We start from the raw sequence: 12,368 nt of genomic DNA on the forward strand, positions 1-12,368 counted from the left end.
GGGGGAGGGAGAGAAGGGGGGAAGAAAATTTAATTTGGTGTTTTATAGTAACAGTTATGATAATTTAAGAAAATTATGCCAATCTTTGTGTTAAGATAATCTGAAAACATTACAGCGAAATGAAAAAAAATATATGCTGCTCGTGGCTGATTTATCAGCAGAGGAAGCATGAGCTTTAATTACTGATGGTGCATCAGGCTTGTTACACCAGCATTATTTTTGAAATGCAGCATGACAAACTCTGTAGAGATTGAGAAACCTGGGGCTGAAGGTAAGAGCTCAGTATATCTCATGTTTCAGGGCATTCTTTACTAAGCCCCCTCATTGTCTGGGTGATCTGAAGCCCTTTTTGTAAGGGGAAGAACTTGACTGTCTGAAATAGATTATTTGTGTTTACTTGTTCGTTACTTCCCTAACATTGCTTGTAGTGTTTTACAAGTACCTCCCAGGCCTTGAGTTTTCTCTTGTATCCCATTTCCCCACAATAATGTGCTACTTTATTGAAGAGGCCTTCAGTCAAAGAGATCAAGGATATTTTTCCAAAATCCTTAAGGATTCTCTGGTGGGTTCAAATTTTATTTTTCATTTTTCATTGTCCTTTGAGAGCCTTAGATCTGTTGTTGTGATGACGCCATGGAAGCATACCTATAGTGTGCACCTTTGAGTGAGGTGCTCTGCCTACCATGTTGTGCCTGCTCCCCCTGCCTGCTGGAGCCTGACTTGCCTCTCCTCTCCTTCCAGCTTCAGTGTGGGCAGGAAGATGTGGTTGGTTGAAGCTGAAATGATGATGTATGTGACTTCTTTGCCCCCTTGGATTAACTGCTTTAATGATCCTAGCAGGTAGAGCATAAGTGCTGGGGCTGGCTGAATGGGAAATGTGCCTGTTGGATTGCTCTGTGGCTTGGAATGCTGAGGTGGTGTGTAGGGCTGTGCCCTCGAGGAACTTTGCTGGGCAGGCCCAGGAAACACGTGGCTACAGAAATTAGTGAATCATAATTAAATACTCAATTCAGAAGTGCTTTTAGCCCAGGCAAATTCCCCTAGGGGCACAGGAACAGTTCACAGATGCCATGCAGCATCTGAAGGTACCTCAGCCTCATTGTGTGGAGGGGTATGATAGAGGTGGTTACATAGGTGTGAGAGCAGAAAGAAATTCTGAGGCCAGAAATCTAGGTAAGGGCTCTGGGAACATCGCCAGGAAGAGAAGAGTTTCTGGTCTTCAACATTACTTACTAGGGTAAGGAGGGGTAAGGAATAACTGCCTCTCCTCTGTGTTCATCTCTGTCTGAGATTAAATGTCTTGTCCTGGAGGGTTTAATCCAGCTACAGGCTTCAGCTTTGAACCCATGTCTTTGCATCACTGGAGAGAAGGATTAACTTTGTCTATCCTGTTCTGCAGACTGAGTGCAGAAACCCCAGCAGAAGGCTGGCACACAGTGGCCCACAATCCCTTGAGAGAGCAGGCTTTTATGTGAGAGAAGCATGTGTCCACAAGAGCCTTTCACAGTGATACAGAGAGCAGCAGGGAAGGAGGAATGGGATCAGCCAATCAAAAAGTTAAATCTTAAAACATCCATAACAGGAGAGTGGGAGTGAACACTGTTTAATCTGAGTTTTAACACTCTCTCAGGAGAAATGAGTGGAGGAGTGAGGAGAGTACATCATGACACATCCCGTAACATTACAGATAAATGTATTCTTCCTTTTTTTTTTTTTTTTTTTTTTAAATGCTGCTATTGCTCAGGAGTGTTAGTTATTAACTTGCACTCAGTTGTAGCCAAGTGCATTATAAACATAGCAAAACATGTAAACTACTTTGGATGTGAGCAGTCTTTGTATAGTGGGGTTACAGACCCCTTCTTTTACATTCTGATAAGCTGGCTTTCCTGCAAGTCACTGTTCTCATTAAAAAGAGAATCAGATGCCTGCTTCAATTTTTTTTGCAGGTGGTACCTGACTTGCCCTGTCTTCTCCAAATACCTGCACTGTGTACATATTAAAGGAAGTTAGTGACTTTTTCTCATATTGAGTTATTCAATGGGCTTATCTGATCTTTCTGTGTGTTTACAGCAAATAAGTGAGCAAAGAATTCTCTGAAAGTCAGAGATTTTTGTGACTTGTTACAGATCCAGAACTTGCACAGTTTTTCAGAAAGGTGGAGGTTTTGGTGCGGAAAACATTAGTATGCTCATTTACTTTTTTTTTTCCTGTTTTTCCTATCATACTTTGTTCCTACAGTTAGATACAGTAGATGTGTTGATCTTTTTTTTGAACTGAGGTCAGCCCAGTCTGCACTTGTGCAAGCGAAGGTGCAGGAGGTCTGTTCATGCATTGAGTCAGGTGGAAGCCATTCATTTGTGCTACCTGATGCATTGTCTGTCTTTTTAGAACTAATGCGGTGCTGCACTGACTGCACCCCCCAGGCTTCTGCTTACTTTAGAGTGTAGACAGTACATTGTGAGAGTGTGGAAAGTACTTGTGTACAGCCAAGTATAAGTGACACAGATCTGAAAGGACCTGGAAGGCACAAGACAACATCCTGTCTCAGCTGGGATAACATTGCTTTGATTCACTTTCCAGCTTTGTGCTTGAAGGAATGGTGGTAAAATCTTGGGCAAGGAGCTGTACTTTTGTTTCTGGTTGTACTTAAAGGCCTTTCCAAACGAGCCTTGCATTTTAAAATAACAATCTCTGATTGTTATGTGCACTGATATGCGCACTAGTCTTAGGTTGCTCAGCCCCTGTCCTATCAATCTCCCTGTATACTGCTACAGTCTGCCCTGCACCTGCAGCTCTGCACCTTCTCCTCTTGCTCTTGTGCTGTGCAAACCTCACTACTGGGGGCTGACTTTTGCATGGCAAGTAATCACAGACAGTCTGCCTCCCCCCCATCTACTGCCTTCATGGCTGTAGCTTTTGCCTTATAGAAAGTGACCTTATGATACACAGGTGTGAAGATTTAAAAAAATTAGGCTGTGTAACACCTGCCATGATTAACGTGTGCTCTATTCAGTGAAAGCAGCATTGTAAGCAACAATGAAATATTGGGAGTTTGAACAGGTCCTAATGAAGAGCGAGTAGTTACTATGGGAGGCTGGTCAACCTGCTCATTTACAGGTAGGATGTTTGGCCAGTGCATGTTTGGGAGCAATAAGCTTTCAGCTTTCATGTAACTATGCACAGCAGGTCACCCTGTAGGTCTGTCACACCCTGTAGGATTTAGATGAGAAAGAAGGTTTTTGTCAGTAATCCAAATGATGCTTCATGCACCTAATTTTTAAAAAGTCTATCTACAATGAAGGCTGGGCTTCCTTAAAAACAAACAAACAATAAGCCCTGCAGACAACTCATCTTCAGTTTAGATAGCAGAAGAGTGCTAGCAGAAAATGCTCAGTGCTGCTAAGCAGATGGGTGGCAGATAGTTGGGCTAATTTAGCCCTTCTGAAAGTGTCTATTTAAACCATCATCCTGTACATTAAAAAGGACAGAGTGTCTAACCAGTTAATGGCAAGATAGCCAAATACCCTATGTTGTATATGTGCTATATCAAAATTTGGGTGTTGTTGAAATGTATGTATCTATTGTTAACCTTTCTGCTACACTTGAAGTTACCCAGAATGCTTCTATAGGTCCTTTAAACAATTTATAGTCTGATTAACTTGGTCTCATAAATGACTGCCCAAAACTGTGTGTCCGCAGCACCTCCTCTAACTTTATTAGGTGTTTGTGTGTCAATGAATACTATCTATTTTTGTTGCATAAGCTAACAAATACATGGTCTGATTTTTTGGGGGGGAGGTGGTTGTCTGTGGAACTAGGAGTTAGACTCAATGATCCTTATGGGTACCTGCCAATTCAGGGTATTTCATGATTCAATAATATGCAGCCTTGGCACCTTGCAACAACTGCCTACAGCTGACAGTGCTGAGCACTTGTAGGAAAGCCCTGGGCTTTTATGAAAGCCTAGTTTTGCATCTGTGGGGTTTTGGAGGAGCTGGGAATAAGCTTCTACTGTGCAGGTTTGCATTCCTTGTTGAATTCATTAAGAATTGGTTAACACATTCTGTTATTTTGCTGTCTATTATAAGTGTAAATACATGTGGGGAACAAAAAATTATTATTCATCTGCTAACACATTGTTACAAGTTCTTGCGTTATACAGTATTCACATTTTGACTGAAGCATGTACCTTTCTCAATGCAAATAATAGTTCAGTGGAATAATTGTTTAGACAAATTTTTTCCCTGTCAGCAGAGCAGTTTTCACTAAGGCAGAGGTTCTATACCTTTCCACTTTGTTTACTTCAGAGAAGTTGAAGAAATAATCACTCAGAAGTAGAATGCACCTGAGAGCATTAGAAAATAAAAATAAGAAAATCTACTCCTCGGCTTTATTTTCTGGTGAAGTTGAGTAGAAGTCTGCTCAGATCACCCTTCCTGCTGTAACAGGCTGGGAGGTCACTCGAAGGACCAAATGTTCTCTTCACTGTGGTCTGCCTTAACCCGATTTATTTTATGTAACTTTATTACTTAAAATCATAGGATCACCAAGGTTGGAAAAGACCTCAAAGATCATATGGTCCAACCACCCACCTACCACTGATATTTTCCTGCTAAACCGTGCCCCTTAGTGTAATATCTAAATGTTTCTTCAGTACAACTTAATTCTTTTCTACCTGTAAAAAAATGTGGGGTATTGTGACGGTTTGAGATGCAAATGCTTGTGTCAGGAGAATGCAGGCAAGCAAATACTTTAGCTGTTTTCAAGCACAAGTCATCAATGACATCATGAATAAGGATGATCCTTATTATCAATTACTTCATTGTTTCCCACTGTGAAACTCCACTTATGCAAACAGTGGTTCCATTCCGTAAATAGAGATGGTAAAACACTCTATGATCGTCTGGCTGAAAGAATAAACGAGTGCATGAAACTGTAGTTATTATTAATAATACCCTTCTTGTTATAAATAGTCTGTAGTTTTGCTAAAACAGAGCTTTAACTTGTTGGAAACAGTAACATACAATATGTACTTTCAAGACTTCAGTTGTAATCTCTCAAGACATTTAATTTAATTCTGTCAGTTCTTATTATGCTGATAGACAACTTAAACATAAACCATCACATATTGCTTATATGGCTTGCATTACTTCTCAGTTTCCATTGCACTGTTGAACAGTTTGTTTGAATAAAGCTGGTGTAATGTCTATTTAAAGGAGTGGAGCGAAGGTGGGTAACTTGGTTACTTATCAGCAAACTTAGTTCCGGTTTGCATTTGGACTTTTCTCTCAGGTGCTCTGCAAGCGTTGCTCGGTGTCAATAACTATTTTAAACACATTAATAGTAGAGAGAGGTTAATAATGACCATTTTCTAAATTAACTTCTGTTGTCTGGGTACTGAAATTTTGCTGTAAGTGATTGAAAAATGACCTCTTCGAGGAAATCTCATAGAGTTATATGCTCATGCCTATAACTTCTACGTTTCTGGGTCTTGAACTAACCTGTCTCTCTAAGTACTATCTGGAAGTTTTCTTAGGCTATTTTACTGGAAATACTTATAAAAATTCAATTCCTATGTTCTTTGTTGTAGTCTTTATTTCTGAAGCAGGGAGGGGGAGAGACTTCATCTTAGTTTTCAGGCAGCAAAATGTGGAAAAAAAAATGCAAAGAACAATAGTTTGGATTGAGAGAGTTACACAGATAAAATAATCTGATGCTATCATGGGTTTCAAAGTTTACATGACCAACGGGCACTTGCAGAAGGTGGTGTAGTTGCTGGAGTGCAGTGCAGCTTCAGGCTTTCATTGATCTCGCACATAATAGTAAATTCATGTGGTATCATTTCGAACAGGGGAAAGAAAAAGCAAGTGAAGGAAGCCTAAAAAACAATGAAAACAGAAGCAAAACTGTTTCTGATAGACATGGAACAAATTGGTGACTTCATTTATAATCAGCCTTGGAAATGAGAGGGTCTAACCCCACAGCCTCCCTTGCTTGTTATTGTGATTGATTTCAAGTGTAAAACATAAATTTTCTTTGCTACTGTCTTTACATATAATTTTGACGTGTCACGTGAAAATGTTTCTCTAATAGGATATCATTCTTCGTGCAGTAAATCTGCATCTCTTTGAGAGATACCACCATGGCATATTCTTGGTTTTACTCTCACATTCCATAGCATTCTTGCAACATTCACATTTTTTTTTTTCCTGAAGTGGTCACAACTAGTTTGGAAGAACCTCTTCCATGAATTTTAAAGCAGGCTTTGTCTGACTTAGATCATCATTTTAGTCTATTACAGTTATCATTGCTATTAGCATATAACAGGCTTAAAACAAATTGTTTCAACTTAGCAGTTTCAGAGAACAGTGACAAATGCTGGGACTAGTTTGTCCTGACTTGTTTTCACTCCTTTGGGAGTGGGAAGAAAATGGAAAGAGAAGGAAAAGAAAAGATACGCGCAATCTGAAGTTATATTCTTTCTGGGGAAGAAGCCTGAGGGGTGCTGCAAACTGGGTGTTTCTTATACACTAAGGATTAGTAGGCATACACAGTGCTTTGTGCAGTAGACAAGTACTCCAGTGAAGTACAGATGAATTACAGATATTGGCAGATAGAGTGTAGCTACATGAGTATCTTACTGCATAACATGCTCTTTCTGTATCTGAATCCTTGTGATGTCTTGTGTGCAGATCTGCTCAGCATGCAGCTGAGTACTGGGGGGCTTGTGAATTTGTCTTGCTTATGCTGGTCGCTGGTGCTCCAACATTATGAAGGCTCTTGAACTGTTGTCATTTACACACTTCGCTAGTGGAGACATGACTGTACTGATATAATAATTAATGTAGCTGATATTCATAAATTCATATTAATAATTTCCTTAGAGGTACTTCAGATTGTCCAAGGGCAGATTGGATGGGGCCCTGAGCAGCCTTATCTGATGCATAGCAACCCTGCTCATGGCAGTGGGATTGTAACTAGATGATCACTGAGTGCTCCTCCAATCTAAACTGTTTTCTGATTTGAAGGTTTCAGGAACCTGGGCTAACTAGTCCAGCTGTAAGATAGTAAGCAGAGTTATTTATTAAAATAGTCAAGATAGATTTAAAAGCTTTTTAGTTCAACTTGAAAATATGTGAAATAACTCCTATGGTTGCAATCGTAGTGTGAAATAGCACTTAACAAGGCATCTTGTTTTAAAATCAGTAGGCTGTTGTCTGGAGGAAAAAAAAGGAACAAGAATATAATAAGGAAAAAAATAAATGCAAACCATCTTAGCAATGAATCTGGCTTTAGGCAGTTTGGCACTAGTTTGTATCCTTGAAAGCAGCTGCATTGCAGAGGAGCTGCTGTCTGACAGGCGGGTGGCTTTACAAACCTGCTCAAGGCTGTGCAGCAACAATGCCAAATGGGATGGCTCTGCCTGGGGACAAGTGCTGAATCATATCTCACTTGGTCAAGCGGGAGTCATCTGCTTCTGTATCAGCACTGTTCTTTGTGGTGATGCTGGCCTCTCCTTTGCAATGGAGAGGCTCCAGGATAACTGATTCTGCAGCTGAGAGGGATTGGTGACTAGGCAGGCTTTGTATTTGAAGTAGCCTAATCTTTAATTTTGAATTATTTTTTTTTTGTTAGCATGTGAAACTGTGACTCCTTCCACTACCTGAAATGAACTGATGATACTGGAACTATAGGCATATCATCTAAACTTTCTGTGGGCCAGCTTGGTTTTAACCGGCATTCCTGGGGGATGTATAAACTTATGAACATGAGCAGTGCGCAGTGAAATAAGAGAAACAGTGAAACACAATAAAAGGGTGATAAAGTTATGTCTATAACAAATGGGAGATATTCAATTTGCCTAGTAGTCCAAGTTGTTCCTACAGTCTCTGGAAGAGCGAAGAAGCCCATGTTCAGTTTGGTTCCTGATGTCAATGGCAAAACATAGACCTCATGTGGTTTTGGACTTAGTGGTACTGCCTAGACCCACAAATGTAGTTTTGCCTTTCCTGGAGGTCTTAACATGTCTTGTGGTCAGATTGATGATGCAAGTTTTAAACTGCTGCTACAATTCTTTGGAAAGGGCCTTTTTGGAAAGGTGTCTGACTGTGGGCTAAAATAAATGGTGGGTCCCAGGTTCCCCAGAGCAGCTTGGTTGTTTTTGTTTGGTTTTTTTTTTTTTTGGACAGAGCAAGATGGCAGTGCACAGAGCTGCAAATACTTTTTTATTTTTATTTTTTTAAGTTCTACTGACTTTATTAAAAATGCAAATGCCCACAGTGGCCCTGTATTAGCCTCTTATCTGCAGTTTCTCTGTGGTTATTTGTTGGCACTGTTTTCCTGTAGATCAGCAATTCTTCCACCAAGAAAATGGCACACAAATAATACTGACAGAATTAAGAGAATAGACAAAAGAAAAATATGGATGTAAACATATCTGCGTCCAAAATTATCCATTATCATTGAACATGCTGATTAATTAAGATATTCTGGTTTGCCTGCTATACAATTACTTGATGAAAATACGGCAAAACAGACTCAAACTGAACAATAAATGGAAGAAGATGTTCTGCTGTGGGAAAATGTATGCTTAGCTTCAAGCATGTTTAAGCATTCTCACTGGATGTTTTAGAACTTGCATATCCATTTAAATGCTTTATTAAATCATGGCCTAAAGCTCTTTAGCTATCTGGAGATGAGTAAAACTATAACAAGTAAAAATAAAGCATAAATTTCATAAGATGAAAAATAAGAAAAAAAATCCCCGAACCCAGCGATATAATTTTGATGAAGGATATTTTCCTAGGTATTAATGCAAGGCCACTGGCTCTACTCATCTGGACATTAATCCAGAAGGAATTACACAGGCTTCAGTTGAAAAGTAAACTTCCGCTTCTTGATGGCATTTGGAGTTATTAGAGACCTCAGTTTTCTTCTTCTAAAATATGATGTTCTGCTCTAGGAGATGAGTTTGGATTCTCAGCTGGTTCAGACCAGCCTAAATCATGCGTTCTGCCAGCCTGAATTTCCCTTAATAAATTCCAAGTGTACAAGGACAGGTATCTATCTTGGATGGCTAATAATTCTTCGTCTTTAAAAGATGCTATTCTTATTTATTGCAAAAACAGTTTACTAGATTTTATATATAAATAAAATTTGACTTTGAAACGCTATTCTTTGTGACAGCAGTGAAAGGACAAGCAAGTTCTTGTGAGTTAACACATTACTCAATACAGAAAATGTTTTGTTGTTGTTTTTTATTTTTGTTCCTTTTTTTATTATGGAAAGAAAAATTTAGTCTGCTATCAAATAGTCACCTTCCATAAATACTTCTTCTTATGAAACATTCAATAGCATGAAAATTCTGGCTAAAATCAGCACATACACAAAAAAATTAGATTGTTGTCAACCAAAGGAGAGTGGCTACCAGAAATATTTAAAGCAGATAATGATTGAGATATCATCTTACAGTCTTGGCAGCTAGGTAACTTTTACAGTGAACAGAGAAAGCCAAGAAGCTAAATCCTCCAAAAAGGAGGGTGTTAAAAAACCTACCCAGGCTCATGACCCAAGAGCAGTCTCTTCAGAGTACTTCTGAGTGAAATAGTCTATTATTGATTCAGCAGGCTTTCTCACTTTCCTTGTCTTTAGTTTCCTCTCTGTTGCCATTCGATTCAGTCATGTGAGGCTTTTCAGGAAATCTCAGTGAGGAAGTATCTGATCTTTTGCTTTGTAATTTCTGTTTTTCCCAACCATAATACCTTGTTGAAGTGTAAAGAAGTTTGAGAACACAGGAGTAACTGAAGGGTGAAGAGCTTTAAGGAGTATTGTTTAGACATTTTATGTAGATAATGTTCTATTTTTTAATGTACAGATTATTTTTATTTGTATATAAAACCAATAATTTTATGAAATTTAGAGTCTGCTAAATAGACTGTCAAGATGGAATTTCAATGAAACCACAGAATTCCAGGCAACGGAGAAGAATGATTGCCATTCCAGCCAAATTCTGTGCAGTTGTTGTTAGGACTACAGCCCTGTGCATGGTTTAGGAAGAGGAAGAGGAGCACCCGTAACGTAGTTTGCAAGAATACTGTCATCCTACCAAGACTGCATAGTGAGTTTGCCTTATGCTTATGGGTAGATTTTTAGCCAAGACAGATTAGTCTTGCTCCTTTCAAAAGAAACAGTTTGTGCCAGTTTATATTAGCTGAGTATTCCAAGTCTATTTTCATGAAGAATAACTAAATTTGGTTGCTGCAATAACATGCCTCGTGCAGACTCAGGGGTTCTCCAAACTCATCAGAAACTATTAGCTGTCCATTAATTAATCAGTTCCTAGCGTGCTTTTTTCTTTTGTGAGAACAAACCTATTTCAGGAATTTATTCATTGAGACTAGAGCCTCAGTAACTGATAGGCTTTTTCAAGAATCTGCCACACATATTTTACAAAGTTCTATTTTTTTATAATAGAGAAAATGAAGCAAATCAAATGTTGACTTCATGTGTTTTGAACAACATGATCATAGAAGTATAGAATGACTTGTTTTCAAAAAGATCTTACAGATCATCCAGTTCCAGCTCCCTGCCATTGACAGTGCTGTAACCCACCAGATCAGACTGCCCAGGAACCCAGAAGCCTTGCCCTAAATGCCTCAGGAGATGGAGAATTCACTGCTTATCTCTGGGAGGCCTGTTCTAGTGCCTCCCTAACTTCATTCTGAAGAGTTTCCTCTTTGTATCAGTCTTAATCTTCTTTTTTTTTTTTCTTTTTGTTTGTTTGTTTAAAATCTATATTTTTTTCGGAGGGACTGAATTACAAGGTAGCATGGATAGGGATACACAAAGAAAAAGAGAATTAGTAAGTTTAGGTGCACTGTAAGAATTTGCGATAGGGAGTTGATGAAGAAATGCAGTTAAGTTTGTGCTTTTTTTTTTGGCTGTGGTCAGATATGCGAATTCAAGCAGTTAATATGTATTTTATATTTACCTCTCAGCATTGGGTTCATAACACAAGGCAGTATTTCATTTGGCTGTAATTTTCTTCATTTTCAGCTACTTCCTGTTTCCATTGGCAGACTTCTAATACAGGTTTCTGGAGGAGATACATGTAGCCTTTTAAATTATAAATTTCTTCTTCATTTTGTAGGGCGAAAAAAGATATTTGAAGCCTTACATTAAAATAGGCTGGGCACACTCATGCTTCCATCTATAGCAGAACATCTTTGCCCAGTGCAGGTAACTCTGAGCAGCTGAAGACAAGGCACAAATGCGTTAGAAGACCTAGCTTGAAGCTACTCAGTCTGGGGCTTTTGCAAATGTTCAGTCCCATTCTCTCCTTACCTCAGACCACTTAATGGCGCTAATTTCTATAGGACTAGTCTTCACAGAGTGTGTGAAAAAGGCTGCGAGATATTAATACATCTGTCTATTTCTTAATGGTTGAATGCTAAGCAGGCACACGGGACAGAGTAGGAATCTCTATTTCTGGCCAACAATAATACTGTGTCCCTAAGGCTGTGAATTTCTGACCCAGAGAGTTCCAAAATTGCCATGTTGTGTAAATGCTATGACTCCAAGGTAATAGACTTGTTAATGATTTTCATTCTTCTTATTTAAGTACAATTGTCTATACTGGTTTGTATTCCACAGGATTATAAATTCATTTCAATTTCTTAAATGTAGCTGGCCCTATCTGTGGGACTCTAACATGCTTAATGGTATGGTCCAAGGTCTAAGGATTTTAAAATGCAAGATAAATAATGGTTCAATCCTTAGAGATGAAAGGCTGAGTAGATTTACTATGGCTGATCCTCCTTAGATTCTTTTATCACTCAGTAAGTTCCTTAGAACTCAGTGTTTGCAGGCTGTATAGGAAATTCTTCAGAGCAATTTCCTGAACGTACTACAGCAGACAATTATATATATTCATTTATTTTTGGTGATTTGCTACTGGATGCTTATTGATCTCTGATGAAAAAGTATTATGGAAAGAAATTTATGTTCCCATAAACTTGATGGCGATAGTGATAAACAACATTTGCATGCAGGTATTGCTACCACTTCCATTCTCAGAAAAAGATTATATTGCTTCACTCCAGAAGATTGGAAGTGAGGTTTAAAGTGCTTCTCCTTTTAGTTTCTTGATCAGTGTTTCTCTACGTGTGTGCATGCATGGAATATACTCACCTTATGTGATACTGGAGGTGTTTAGCTCTTGCTTTCACATTTAGTAAATATAATGTATATCTTGGCACACTGGGTTTGGCAGTTCAGATTCATGCTATGGAAATAATTTCCATACAGATAGTGACCCCATGTTTCAGATTTTTCATGTCTGGTGTGGTGGGACAATATTGCTGCTGCAT

This window comes from Centrocercus urophasianus, unplaced genomic scaffold (assembly GCF_019232065.1).
Source record: "Centrocercus urophasianus isolate 14NV4802_14NV808 unplaced genomic scaffold, USGS_Curo_1.0 seq_18, whole genome shotgun sequence".
NCBI lineage: Eukaryota > Metazoa > Chordata > Aves > Galliformes > Phasianidae > Centrocercus > Centrocercus urophasianus.